This window comes from Pinus tabuliformis, chromosome 6 (assembly GCF_031772625.1).
Source record: "Pinus tabuliformis cultivar Carrire ecotype Pingquan chromosome 6, CPIR1, whole genome shotgun sequence".
Lineage (NCBI taxonomy): Eukaryota > Viridiplantae > Streptophyta > Pinopsida > Pinales > Pinaceae > Pinus > Pinus tabuliformis.
The window spans coordinates 1,301,125,790-1,301,139,543 of NC_142292.1; positions in this window are offsets into that span (position 1 = coordinate 1,301,125,790).

Consider the following 13,754-nt stretch of genomic DNA (forward strand, 5'->3'; position numbering starts at 1 on the left):
TGTGATATGATGCGAGGCCAGGGGATAGGACGTCTGTCGTACTTGCCAAATCTCAAGTGGTCATTGTCACCTCCTTTGCCATGATTACTGTAATAAATGTCCATGCGGTATATAAGTCGGGAGATAATGTATGATTAGTGCCTAGGATATAAGAAACAAAAGAGTATTAGTATCCTACCTATTGGTGTATTAGTATCCTACCTATTGGTGTAATTAATGTGCTCTACTGCTGACAGGTGTCCATAACCTTGGCAGAGTTGTTTATTTCACCCGCGAAACCATGATCCTTTATGTGCATATTAATAAATGTGATGTCAAAGTGTAGGCCATTATGCTAGCTTGGTAGCCATAATGCCATTCACGAGGAGGGGGTGAAAAGTGGGCAGGTCGGCTCGTGATGAGACCTCCTATTCCAAGGTTTTTTTCTTTTGCTGTACCCTTTGGACCATATCCCTGGTGTGGTGGCCATAGTGGGAATGCCACTTCGCTTCCATCCTCATGATCATGGTAGGCTGGCTCTTGATGAGACCCGCTATCCTGCATTTGACAATTTATAATTCATTTGCTTGTTCTTTCTCTTTTTTGATAAAGCACTTTTCCTTATATATCCACAAAGGGTGGTTCAACACTCCTTAAGAGTAGGAATGGTGGAAGAAGTCTTATCATCTCAATAGGAGGATATAAACCCTTTGCTCTTATTCCTGAACAAAAATCAAAGAAAAGAATGGCATGATAAAAGATAACCAATCAGGGCAAGATTAGTAAGACAATGACAACAAAAGATAAGTACATCCTTCCTTCTGTCCTCTACCAATACATAGCCTTATAAAGATAGCGATTTATAATTGCCTGATTTCAGTGTGTTGTGATTTTGGATTCATTGCATAAGTGCATCGCTTGTCTCTAAAAGACTTTGAAAGAATAGGGGCAAGAAGCATCCTTACTTGGACCAGCAAGAGGTTAGCTGTGTCACAAAGAGAGAAGAAGTATACTAGATCAATAAAGGAGCATAAGTTTGAAAAGTGCAAATGTCGTTCCTTTTGAAAAAGAAACAGCAGAACACAGCAATGCCGTTCCTTTTGAAAAAGGAACAGCAAAAATCAAAATGCTGTTCCTTTTAGAAAAAGGAACAGCAAGACAAGCGAATGCCATTCCTTTGAAAAAGGAACAACAAAAATCAAAATGTTGTTCCTTTTGAAAAGGAACAGCAGAAAATCAAAAATGTTGTTCCTTTTGAAAAGGAACAACAGAAAATCAAAAAGTGATGTTCCTTTTGAAAAGGAACAGTAGAAAATCAAAATGTGTTGTTCCTTTTGAAAAGGAATAGCAGAAAATCAAAAAGTGCAGCAGAAAATCAAAAAGTGTTGTTCCTTTTGAAAAGGAACAGCAGAAAATCAAAAAGTGTTGTTCCTTTTGAAAAGGAACAGCAGAAAATCAAAAAGTGTTGTTCCTTTTGAAAAGGAACAGTAGAAAATCAAAAAGTGTTGTTCCTTTTGAAAAGGAACAGCAGAAAATCAAAAAGTGTTGTTCCTTTTGAAAAGGAATAGCAGAAAATCAAAAATTGTTGTTCCTTTTGAAAAGGAACGGCAGAAAATCAAAAAGTGTTGTTCATTTTGAAAAGGAACAGCAGAAAATCAAAAAGTGTTGTTCCTTTTGAAAAGGAACAGCAAAAAATCAACAAGTGTTGTTCCTTTTGAAAAGGAACAGCAGAAAATCAAAAAATGTTGTTCCTTTTGGAAAGGAATAGCAGAAACATGCAAATGCCATTTGTTTCAGGAACGGCAGAAAAATTGAAATCTATGTATGCACAACAAGTTTGAAGAAAAGAGATTATGTACAAATTGTGAAAAGAAATGAATTCCTTAATGAATTACAGGTGAGGAAGATTTCTCTTCCTCTCCTAAGATCTCCATATCAGCGTCTCTGCGTAGCTGTTGGCAGAAGGATTCCCGAGTGAGTGGTTTACGATAGAGACGAACTCGGTGGCCATTCACTTTGAAGGTATATCCAGAACCGTCAATGGTGGTTAAAGTGATGGTCCCATTGTCATGTACCTTCTGGATTTCGTATGGTCCTAACCAACGAGTCTAGAGTTTCCCAGGGAAATCCTGAAACCGAGAGTCATATAATAGGGCCCAGTCTCCCTCATGGAAGACTTTGTTTTTTATGAGGGCATCATGCCATTTAGCTCGCTACTGTTGAATCAATGTTGTATTTTGTAGTGCGGAGAGCCTGATTTCGTCCAATTCATTGATCTGTTGTATTCAATTAATCTGTGCCTCAGTTAGATCTAGGCCAACTTCCTGTGCTGTTCGTAATGTTTGGATTTCAAACTCTATAGGGAAAATGGGTTGTTTTCCAAACACTAATTGATAAGGTGAGTAACTAGTGGTGCTTCTCCATGTTGTTCTATAGGCCCAAAGTGCTTCAGGTAGTCGGGCAGCCCAATCACGCCTATGTGAGGCAATGGTTTTTGTTAGGATCGATTCTATTATCTTATTGTTGCTTTCTACTTGTCCGTTCGCCTGTGGGTGATATGGGGTAGTAATTTTGTGCTGGACATGATAATTATTAAGTGTTGCTGCTAATCTACTGCCAGCAAATTGTGGTCCTCCGTCTGTGATTATTTCCCTTGGAAGGCCATAACGTACAAATAGATGGAAGAGGAACTGTATAATAGAGTCCTCTGTGGCTCTTGGCAATGCTTCTGCTTCAACCCACTTGGTGACATATTCTGTTGCCACCAGGATATATGTTCTCTAATTTGATGAGGGGTTGATGGGTCCAACGAAATCAAGAGCCCATCGCTCAAATGGTTCGATGACTAACTGAGGTTTAAGAGGCATCTCGTCAGTTTGACCAGGACGTCCTACTCGCTGGCAGCTGTCACAGGCTTGGACAAATTTCTTTGCATCCCTGAAAATCGTGGGCTAGTAATATCCTATCTGTAATACTTTGTGTCCCGTTCTACGCTCAGCGAAGTGTCCCCCACATGATCCGTCGTGACAAGCTTTTAGGATGTCAAAGATTTCATCTTCTCGAACACATCTCCTAATATGCATGTCTGCCCCTGTATGAAACAAATAGCCCCCAATCCAGGAAAATCGAGTACTCTTCTGAACAATCTGTTTTCGCTCATTAGGGGTTAAGTGTTTTGGTAGTTTACCTACTGCAAGGTAATTGGCAACATCGGCATACCAGGGTGTTCGAACAGCAACAACAAACAGATGTTCATCAGGAAATTGATCTTCAACTGCTGCTGCATCAATTGGCTTTGGCATTCTCGAGAGAAAATCGGCTACAGGGTTCTCTTTGCCAGGCCGGTCCTTGATTGTGATATCTAATTCCTGCAATAAAATCAACCATCTAGTTATTCTAGCATTTGTAACAGGCTTATTTGCTAAGTATTTTATGGCGGAATGATCCGTATACAAAATAACAGGATAGCCTGTAATATAATGTCTAAATTTATTGACAGCATGTATTACAGCTAGGAATTTCATTTCAGTAACAGTGTAATTTAACTCAGCAGGGGATAAATTTTTGCTGATGTAATAGATAGCATATGTTTTTTTATCTTCTTCATGTCCAAGGACTGCGCCAATGGCTGTATCTGAGGCATCAGCTGATATCTGAAATGGCAGATCCCAGTTTGGTCCTCGCAGGACTGGGGCTGTGGATACAAGCTTCTTTAAATCTTTGAAAGCACGTTCACATTTTTCTATCCAAAGAAAATCAATGTTACCAGTTAGTGCATATAAAGGTGCAACAATATGTGAATAATGTTCTATAAATCGTCTATGATATCCAGAAAATCCAAGAAAGTTGCGTACCTCTGTTTGAGTAGTAGGAGTGGGAATAAGCAAAAGTATTTGGGTTTTGGCCAGGTCTACCTAAATGCCAGCTGCTGAAACATAGTGTCCTAGAATAAGTCCTTCAGTCATCATCATGTAACATTTTTCGTGACTTAAGCAAAGCCTGGTAGCTATACAGCGTTGTAGGACTTTTTCTAGGGTATTTAGCGCTGGATCAAAATCATCTCCATAGGGTGTAAAGTCATCCATATACACTTCAAGTCCATCATTTATTAAATCTGCAAAAATGCTAAGGATAGCCCTTTGGAATGTGGCGGGAGCATTACATAGGCCAAATGGTAGAACTCGGTAGGCAAATGTCCCCCAAGGACAAGTGAAAGTTGTTTTGTCCTGGTCTTCAGGGGCAATCTGAATCTGATTGTATCCACTAAAGCCATCCAGGAAGGAAAAGAATTTTTTCCCCGCCAAAGTATCCAGCACTTGGTCTATGAATGGGAGTGGAAAATGGTCTTTTTGTGTTGCTTTATTGAGTTCCCTGTAATCCACACAAATTCTCCATTTCCCATTCTTTTTTTGTACGACCACAAGTGGAGAGACCCATATACTGTCAGAAATATGATAAATAAAATTAACATCTAACAATTTCTGAAGTTCTGCTTTAACCACATCTTTTAAATGAGGATTGAGTCTTCTCTGCGGTTGATGGACAGGTCTAGCATCTTTTTATATATAAATGTGGTGTGTACACAAATGTGGGTCGATTCCTTTCATATCAGGGTAATCCCATGCAAATGCCTGTTGATATTTTCTTAATAAATGGATGAGCTTAGTTTCTTGTTCAGATGTGAGGTTGGCATTGATATTTAAAGTTTTTCCCGGTTCAATTTCCACAATTTTACTATTTGCGACAAAAGTAACAGGTATTGTTTGATCATGTGTGTCTTTCAGAGGATCTTCTTCTAACTCATTATCAAATGTTGCTTCTATCATGTGACATTGTGTGCAGGATTCAGCTTCGGTTTGACTGATGAAATTATTAATGGCATCATCTTTTGTTTGATATTTAAAATAAAGTTCCTCTTGTAAAGTCAATGGAGATCTAATGTTATCAGTAAGGTATGATACAGGATACTTGTTAGTTTTAATTATTGTAAGACTTCGCTGCACTGGAGGGTATAGAACCAAATTCTTAATATCAGGTCCTTTAGTTATGGTCATATTTCCTTGCTGGCAACCAATGTAAGCATCGACGGTGGCAAGCCAAGGCCTTCCTAGGATTAGCGGGTGTCCATCAAGTTGGGTTTTTGGATTAATTATCAGGAAATCGGTCAGATATTCCCAGGAGTCTACAGAGACCATGACATCGTGTAGAGTACCTTTTGGTCTAATCATAGATCGGTCAGCCAATTCTAACAAAGTAGAGGTAGGTTCTACAGATGTAATGCCGAGTTTTTGACAGGTGGTGGTTGTTAAAATATTGATTGCAGCTCCTAGATCAACTAAGGCATTAGACAAGGTCTACCCATAAATTTGAACAGTTACAATTGGATTTCCTGGGTCTTCATATTTGATGGGTGTTTCTTTCCCAGATAAGAGATCAGATAAAGTACCGACGACTTGGACTCTTGGATTAGTTGTTATATTCCTCCTTGGTTTCTTTATGCACAATTCTTTAATAGTTTTTGCATATATAGGAATGTCTTGAATGGCTTGGAGGAACGGGATTTTTATGTACAAATTTTGTAATTCCCCTAGAATGTCAAAGTCAGGATACTGTAAAGGTCGAGGTATGACTAATCGTTCTGGGAATGGGGGAGAGGATGTGGTTGCTTGATTATGAGACTGCTGATTATTTACATCCTCTCGTTGCAACTGATGTTCCCTTACTAACTGATCTTCATTATGAACTGTTTTATCTCCCTCATTTTGAATGATACGTGCAGATCATAATTGAAGATCATTACGCTCCCGCAGGTCAAGTCCTATTTTTGGTGATTCAATGATTTGAAGAGATTGGACTGGTCTGTTATTTGGATTGGGGTTGGGTTGGGCTGGGAGTTGCGGTCTCAAATTAGACTGGGGATTTTGTTGTAAAGCTGGCAGAGTAGGTTGAGGGAGCGGAATAGTTCCTACTGCCTGTTGCATCGGTCTTTGCCAGTTTGTCTGCCAGGATGAACCTTGTGAAGTAGAGGGAGTCCATTACGGAGGATATGGGTTATTTTGCCAATTATGGTGAATTATAAGGAAAATTTGGCCAACTAGATTGATCTGGATGATTCAGCCATGGGTTTGAAGAAGGAAACGGTGGTAGTGGCCAATTTGAGAATGGGGGTGGGGGCTGATTTTTCCACATATTATTATATTGTGGAGGCTGAAAAGAAGAGGTTGGGTCTGAAAACATACCAGATTGTCTTTGCTGCCACTGGCGGCGCTGGTTGATCAAGTACACTGATTCTGGTTCTTCCTCTGCTTCCTTGTATACTGCCTTTAATCCAGGAAGTGAGGGGCAACTTTCCGTAAGATGATCGTTTGTACAGATGGCACATGTTTGGACTGTATCCAGTGGACACTCCTTGTGGCTATGTTTTTTTTTGCATCGGGGACAGAAGATTGCCAAATTCTGTTCTGCCTCCATCTGCTTCTGTTTAGCTTGCATAATATCAAGTTGTGTAGTTAGTGTCCCTAGAATATCAATTTTAAAATTTTCTAATAAATTTCCAATCTCCACACGCGTTACTCCTTCTGTTGCTATATTATTGTCTCTTGCAAACCGATCATATTCTGCCGATTTTATTCTTGTGCTGCCTCTCGAACTTCTGATGCATAAATCAATAATGTCAGCAAAATTCTCTTGATAAATATCCCCTTTTCCCATAATGTTTAATGTTTCGATCCACTGTTCCTTCATGCCCCTTATCAATGCAGTTTTTAACACATTATGAGGTAAAGGTAGTGATGCATAAGGAGATCTTTGTAAATTATATTGAAAACGTTCCACATATTCCTCTAATGTTTCGTTTGGTTTGGCTGTCATTTGAAATATTTCATCTTTCAATTCTCTAGACCTACAATAATCCTGATATTTTTTTAAGAAGGATTCTTTCATCTGATCCCAATTATTGATGACCCCACCACCTAGTCCCATAAACCATCTTAGAGCAGCCCCCTTTAACGTTGAGGGGAATAATTTCAATTTCTGGGGATCGGTGGTGTAATCATATCCCCTACACAACACATCAAATTCGAATAAAAATGCATCCGGATCTTCTGATGTAAGACCGTGAAAGGTTGGGATATGTTGAAGAGGGATAGCTTTCATGGGTGCATTTGCTGCAGAATCCACTATAGGATATTGTAATGTAGAGGTTTGAGTATTTGGCTGATTCTGAGCCATAGGATCGAATATGTGCCAATAACCTTCTGGGATATCTAGGAGGGTATTCCTAGGTTGAGAGGGAACGATTTTAGCAGGGATAGTTTTAATGGCACTTCCTTTATCTGGGATAAGAGGAATACCTGATGTCTGAGGAGATTGAATTCCCTCAACAATGATTTTCATTACGCTCCCCTTATCTGGGCTGTTTAATGGCTGATCTGTTCCAATGGGAGATTTTGGTTCTTCTGTTTCCCCTGTTTCTCCTTCTCCTTCACACAAGTTACTGAAATTCCCTCCCTGCAATAGTTCTGGAGTAGAATTTTCAATTTCCTAAAAGTCCTGCTCTTCAGTTTGACTATGCACCTCAGCAAAGGCTACAGATGGTGATCCTTTGGCCTGAAGGGAACTAGTAGGCTGCTTAGAAATGGTTTTCCTGAAACCTACTGATGGCTGAGATTATGTTTTCTTATAGATTTCGTCTATGAAAGTTGTTCGGCCAAGGGTCACCGGCCCCTTAGCTTTTTCAAGTTTGGATGGAAGCTTGATATTGATGTGATCTTTCACTTTTTCAGGTTTGGATATTCTTTTCTTGTTTTTTCTGCTTAGTCATGCACTCAAATAAACTACTAAATTCTATTCAATCAAAGAAAAAGCAAATCTGTTAGGAAAGCAGACAGTGGAGCAGGGCTTTTACATGCTCCGTACGCAGGTTCTTACCTTTCGTTTTTAAAATCCAACTCTTTCCTAGCAGGTTCGTACACTACTCTGAAAAAAACAAATGGCTACACTCTTTCCCCAGCAACGGCGCCAAAATGTAGAGCCATAAAAAGGGTCTCTTTCACCTCTAATTACCTCACATTAATATGTCAATCCGGGAATGTTTGGTTATTTCAAAGAGTGATTGAATCCGAGGCTATTTGTCAGAGTAATGCTAGTAGTATAGCGTCCTACAAAAACACAAGAGTAAACTAATGCTCATCTATGACTAAGTTCCTTCAAATGACTAAAGCACACACTCTTAAAATTAAGCAACTTTATCAGTCAAGGGTCCGACAGCAGTAGTCCATCCCTTTGGAAACTGATAAAAAGGAAACTAGAACATGGATCACGGGTCTGGGAGCAAGGCAGTAAATGCAGAGGCTCACTACAGCCACAGATCGTCTCTCACACCAAATGCGAGTAAATGAAACGGCGAATAAAAATGGAATGGCAAATAGGAAATTAAACAGCAAATCTAGAAAGGAACAGCAATGCTTAAAATGGAACAGCAATTCTGAAATGGAACAACAATCACTATAACTAAACCTCGCGAGTAATAATCAAACTTTATCCTATCAACTCAAATGCTCTCATTGTAATCAAAACTCCAATCTTCCATTCACCAAGCAAATCATGCAACCAACTAAAGGAACAGCAATAACTCTCAATTATTGAACAGCATGTGAAAATCATACGCACATAACACTCTAAAGAAGTAATCTAATTTAATACCAATCATCAACAGGAATTATAACCGTGTTTCAAAATGGAATAGCATGAATTCTGAATCATAAAGAACACACCTTTCAGATAATTACCTTAACGTACATACTCAGCATAGAAGCTTCATAACACAAGGATAACATTGTTCAGTTAAGTCTAATAAGATTTCATCCACTCTGAAAGTATTGATAATATAATGCAGAGTCAATGGAAAGAACATTAATGAACGAATCTTAGCAGAGCATGTGATGTAACTTATAAAGCATATCAGATTACCAACTAGTGACGATAAGCAAACCACACAGAAATCAAATCGTAGTGATACAGAAGCAAGTTTCCTCCGGGGCCCGGCCCTTAGCTTCAAGGGTACACCGCTTTAAGCTAATCCAGATGCGAAGATGAGATAATCACCAAGTTTATATTAATGCATAAAACAGAAAGTACAATGAGCCAAGTTCAACGAGACTCAATGATCAAAGTTCAGTCTTTAACAAAAAGTTACATAAAAGCATCTCCTCCAAGACTAACAGGGCCGTCCCTTTATATAAGGGTAACGGCGGAGATGTCTAAGTGATAAGATAAATAAAGCAGCAATCCCTCAGGATCGAAGATCCTGAGGGATTTGCAAAACTGTTAATACCTAATCACTTCTTTCGATCCTGAGGGATTTGCAAAACTGTTAATACCTAATCACTTCTTTCTCCTCCATCGAGCTGGTGCCTTCTCCTCCTTTTCCGGACCGGTTTGCTTCAGCTTGCTTTGTCGCGTCTACACTCGGTCCTTCGTCAAAGGGACAACAGTTACTCTGTTCTTATCTTCTTCTTTGGAACAGCAGCTCCTCGTTTTTACCCTTTCCTGCACAGGAGAATGACAACTATCAGTGGATAAGTCTTGCATACTAATTCCACATATTTTATCACAATTTTCTATTGTTTTCCACATTCATGATGTAAAAGATTCATAAGTCCTACTAAAAAGCCACTGAAATGATCATTAAAAACATACCTTTTTAGTACTCCACAGCTGGTCGTAGATAAAGACATCAAGCTGAATTGGAAAGAGGTCAATGATGCATTCTCAAGCACATTTAGGGAAGATCTTGAAGACTGCCAATTCTATGTGAACATTCACAAGTCTGGCTTGTACCCAATTGCATGCAGGTATCCCACTTTCCCATGCATGGACATGATAAATTGGATCCTCTCGCACACTGATCCCCAGACAATGACATTGAGCAGTGTCAATGGGACAGAGATTGCTACCTTCAGGGCACAGGATTATCAGTAGATGTACCACTTGCCGAATCTAGTGATCACCATGGAGACACCCTTCAGCATACCTAGTAGCAATACCAACTTCATAGAAATATCTTGAAGAACTGGGTGAAGGAGCCAGCCAAATTCAGGATGACACCTAACTAGATTTACAAGACAAAGATACTGCGGAAGGTGTATCAGTACTTGGTCGTCTTTTCATGTCACTTGTATGGCCAAGAGAGCACAAAGACCTTCCCGCAAAGTTGGGTGATCGCGTTGGACAAACTGGCCAGTGAAGGCAAAGCATGCAACTAGTCTAACATGTTGGTTCACAGGCTAAAGGAATAGGTAACAGGAGCTCGAAAGCTACCCAAAGGTCAACAAGAATAAATATACATGTCTGCTTACATCTTGGATGCAATCTATGCCCATCAGGAGTCCCCAAGCTTGAAGTGGGCATGGACACCAATGCAAACCACTGTCAATACTTATTGTAAATTTTTTTTAGAATGCAGCTTTCACGGAGCCATCACACAGATGTCAGATCATTTTTTCACCCCAGTGTACAAGATGATATTTGAGCAGGATCCACCTTGCATGTATAATGCAACAATGGAGGCACTAATTGACATAGCAGATGGGTATGCCTCACCTCTTGGCACGTTCTTATAGATGTACAACGCGTATAAGACTCTGCATGTTTCGCCAAAGTTTTCTGTGGACAAGCTCTCCATGCAAGAAGTATCATACCACATCTCGGAAAGACTGTTAGCTAGGCTGCACCAAAGGAAGGCACCTTGACCCACTCTTACATTGCAGATCGGTTTTATGAGATACGGAATTTCAAACATGCGGATGCCGAAACAGAAGAGTTCAAGAAATATCCTTTCAGCACCAGAAGCTATAATCTGTATGGCCCGCATTGTTTTGTGAAGGGTCACTACGTGAGAGTATAGTTGTCGTGGATCCACGGGTGTTATAGACATTTTTGTGCCTTACAGCATGAAGCATGAAATGTCCATAATCTAAAGGATCCAAAGTCCCTAAACATGTTGTTCCTACCCCTAGAGGAACAAGGTCAGCAAACCACAGCACTAAAAATCAATTCTCCACCTGAAAACACTCAAAAACAAGCAATTTCGGGATCATGTCAACTGCTCCACTGAGCATCTGCGCTGAATGTCAACTGCCCCTCTCTGTACCTGCGTTGAATGTCAAATCCAACAAAGGATACCTGCGCTGAGCGAGATTGGACAAGTGGCACAGTCATTCCTCAAGGTGTCAATGCCCAGGAAGCTTCCAAAATGACACTTGGATCAGGAAATTCGCCTAGTGATGAGTAAGAGGTTCTTAAACTCCAAGTGGAAGCAAGGATCTCCAAGTGGACTCAAGAACTGAAGTATAACTGAAGTGGGAGAGGACACTAGTCAGCTCTCAAGCTGACTCATCCTTTCTCCAAAACTCCTATATATAGAGCTCTCTCATGAGGTCTAAGGAGGCTGGAATTTTGTGAATGTAAGGAAGTGTTGTTGGTTTGAGTTTAGAGCTATTGGGTGATTGCTTTGAAGGAGGTGAAGAGGAGATTTCTTTCTGCTGGGAGGTGTTGCTAGATTGGGCCTCTTATGGTTGTAACACTCCTTGAACTTTACTTCTTCCATTAATAAAGCATTTGAGGCTCTTCTATATGCATGTGTCTCAATGGTGTATTGTTATACTTGTGTATTTGATTTATTCTAATCCTTGAATCAATTATGAATGTATGCTTCTTGTAGTTTCCCTCTCTTGCCTTTTTGCAGGATCTTTTTGTAGTTGGGCCAGTGAAAGAGCTAGGAGCTGGGAGCAAGCAGCAAGGAGAGAAGATTGGATCAATCACTAGCGAAAGACATCGGTTAGTGGATCCCTTTCTCCCCTGTTTTACTTTCATAAAGAAGAAATCTTAGATAGCTTTGCTTCGGTTGTTGCTGAGGTACTATCACCCTTAGAGTGGGATAGGGTCATTCCGTATTGGATACTTTTCCCTACAACAAATTGGAGACTCTGCTGGGGAGCGTATCTTGTTGGTTGTTTGTGTTTTTGCTATTCATTTCATAAACACAGGGAGTACCGAATCGAACTGCATTTGGATCTTTCAAATGCAAAGTAGAGGGCAGCTACTCTAGCTCAGTTTCTGGGCATGTTTATGATTTGAAGAGCTGATCCACAAGGACTCTGAACAGCTCTTAGTGATAGCTTTTCATCCTCCTAATTACCCTTTAGTGTGTACTTGATTGATAGCTTCTGATTTGGCCAAAAACTGTGAATTTTTGAGCAATCTGTGACCCGGAAACCAAGAGAAACGAAAGTTTCGTTCTTCAGTGCAGGCACTGTGAAGGCAGTCTGCATTTCAGCGCAGTTCTCGAAGGGGCTACCTGCGTTGAATGTCAAACTGACAGTGTACTACCTGCGCTGAACCAGTCTTGCCTTGTGCTACTGGGGTTCCCTGCTGTTTCTTGCCCTGTTTTCACCCTTGTTTTTGCAGCCTGTTACCAGTCAATATACCTATCTGAAACCAACTTTCCTTGCCACTATTCCGCCTCAGGTTGTATAAAGAAACTGTGTTTGTTCTTTGTGTATTTCTTACATCATTTACAGTTTCCCATAACGAAAAGCGAACTAGTCTTGCTATGGCCTCTTAGATCCAGAACTGTGATAAGTGTCGTAGTGATCTTAAGAGTTAGTTTGTTTGCTGTTCATAGCTGATTGAGCTTTTGCTTTCATCATATGGTTTGAGTTTATATATTTCTAGTGTCGAAACAAGTAAATCTTAAGGTGTCTTTTGATTTTGGACAAGCTTGTTTGCTTTCACTTGAAATTGAATTCAAAATTATACAACAGCTTTCTTTTTGAAATACATCAACATTAAGAAAGAGAAAAGAAATACCTGCATTTTGCATTTGCATTTTTGATAAGTTTGCATATTGATCTAGGAGAAAGTGCATTAGTGTGTGCTTTATGATCTGTGTGAAAAGATGATGTCTTTCTTTTCCCTCAGTAGTTAGGATTTTCAAAGTTAAAAGATTATAAAGCTTGCTTATCATCTTAAACTGCATTTAGGAATTTGTACCAACACATCTCATGGTGATCCTGAAAGACAAACTTTAAAAAGATCAACTTAAAATATATTGAATGAACCTAACAACGCTTTGCAACATAACGCTCACAGTAGAGGTCTAGGTAGAGACGTGTTCTGGCGTTGTTAAACGTAATGACTGTCGATCTCTACGAAGGTGGGTGATTCCTCCTGAGGGACGATAACACTAATACGGACTTGTGCTCCCACGTACCGTCGCGTATATATTGGGAGACCCCTATAGGCATTTATCCTTTATCCTTAGGAAGCCGTGTCGGCCGCCCTACTGATCGCGATGCAGTGAACACAACATTCACGAAGATCGACCACCCGTACCGTAAAACGTATTCTGTGGTTTCGCGAAAGGTTTGGCACACCCTCTACCTAGATCTCCAGAGCAGTTTCTTTTGGCCTTTTTCAAACTCTATAACTGAAAAAGTCCAACCGAGCATTTGTCACTTCGGGCTCGTTAAAACATCGAAGGAGACTAGAGTCATCTTTAGCTTTTTCTCGACTCTTTAAAACTGAAAAAGCAAGTTGTGTCTAAAAGCGTCTAATAAAATTCATTCAATTCGGAAACATAATTCCCCTTTTGTATTTTAGTTGATCGAGTAATCCGCAACCGTGGAAGAAAGTCAATTGAAACCCGTCGTTCGCGGAGGCTTGCGAGTCAACCGTCTTTGTCTCCGGAATCGAAAGTAGTACGAACAAAGCAA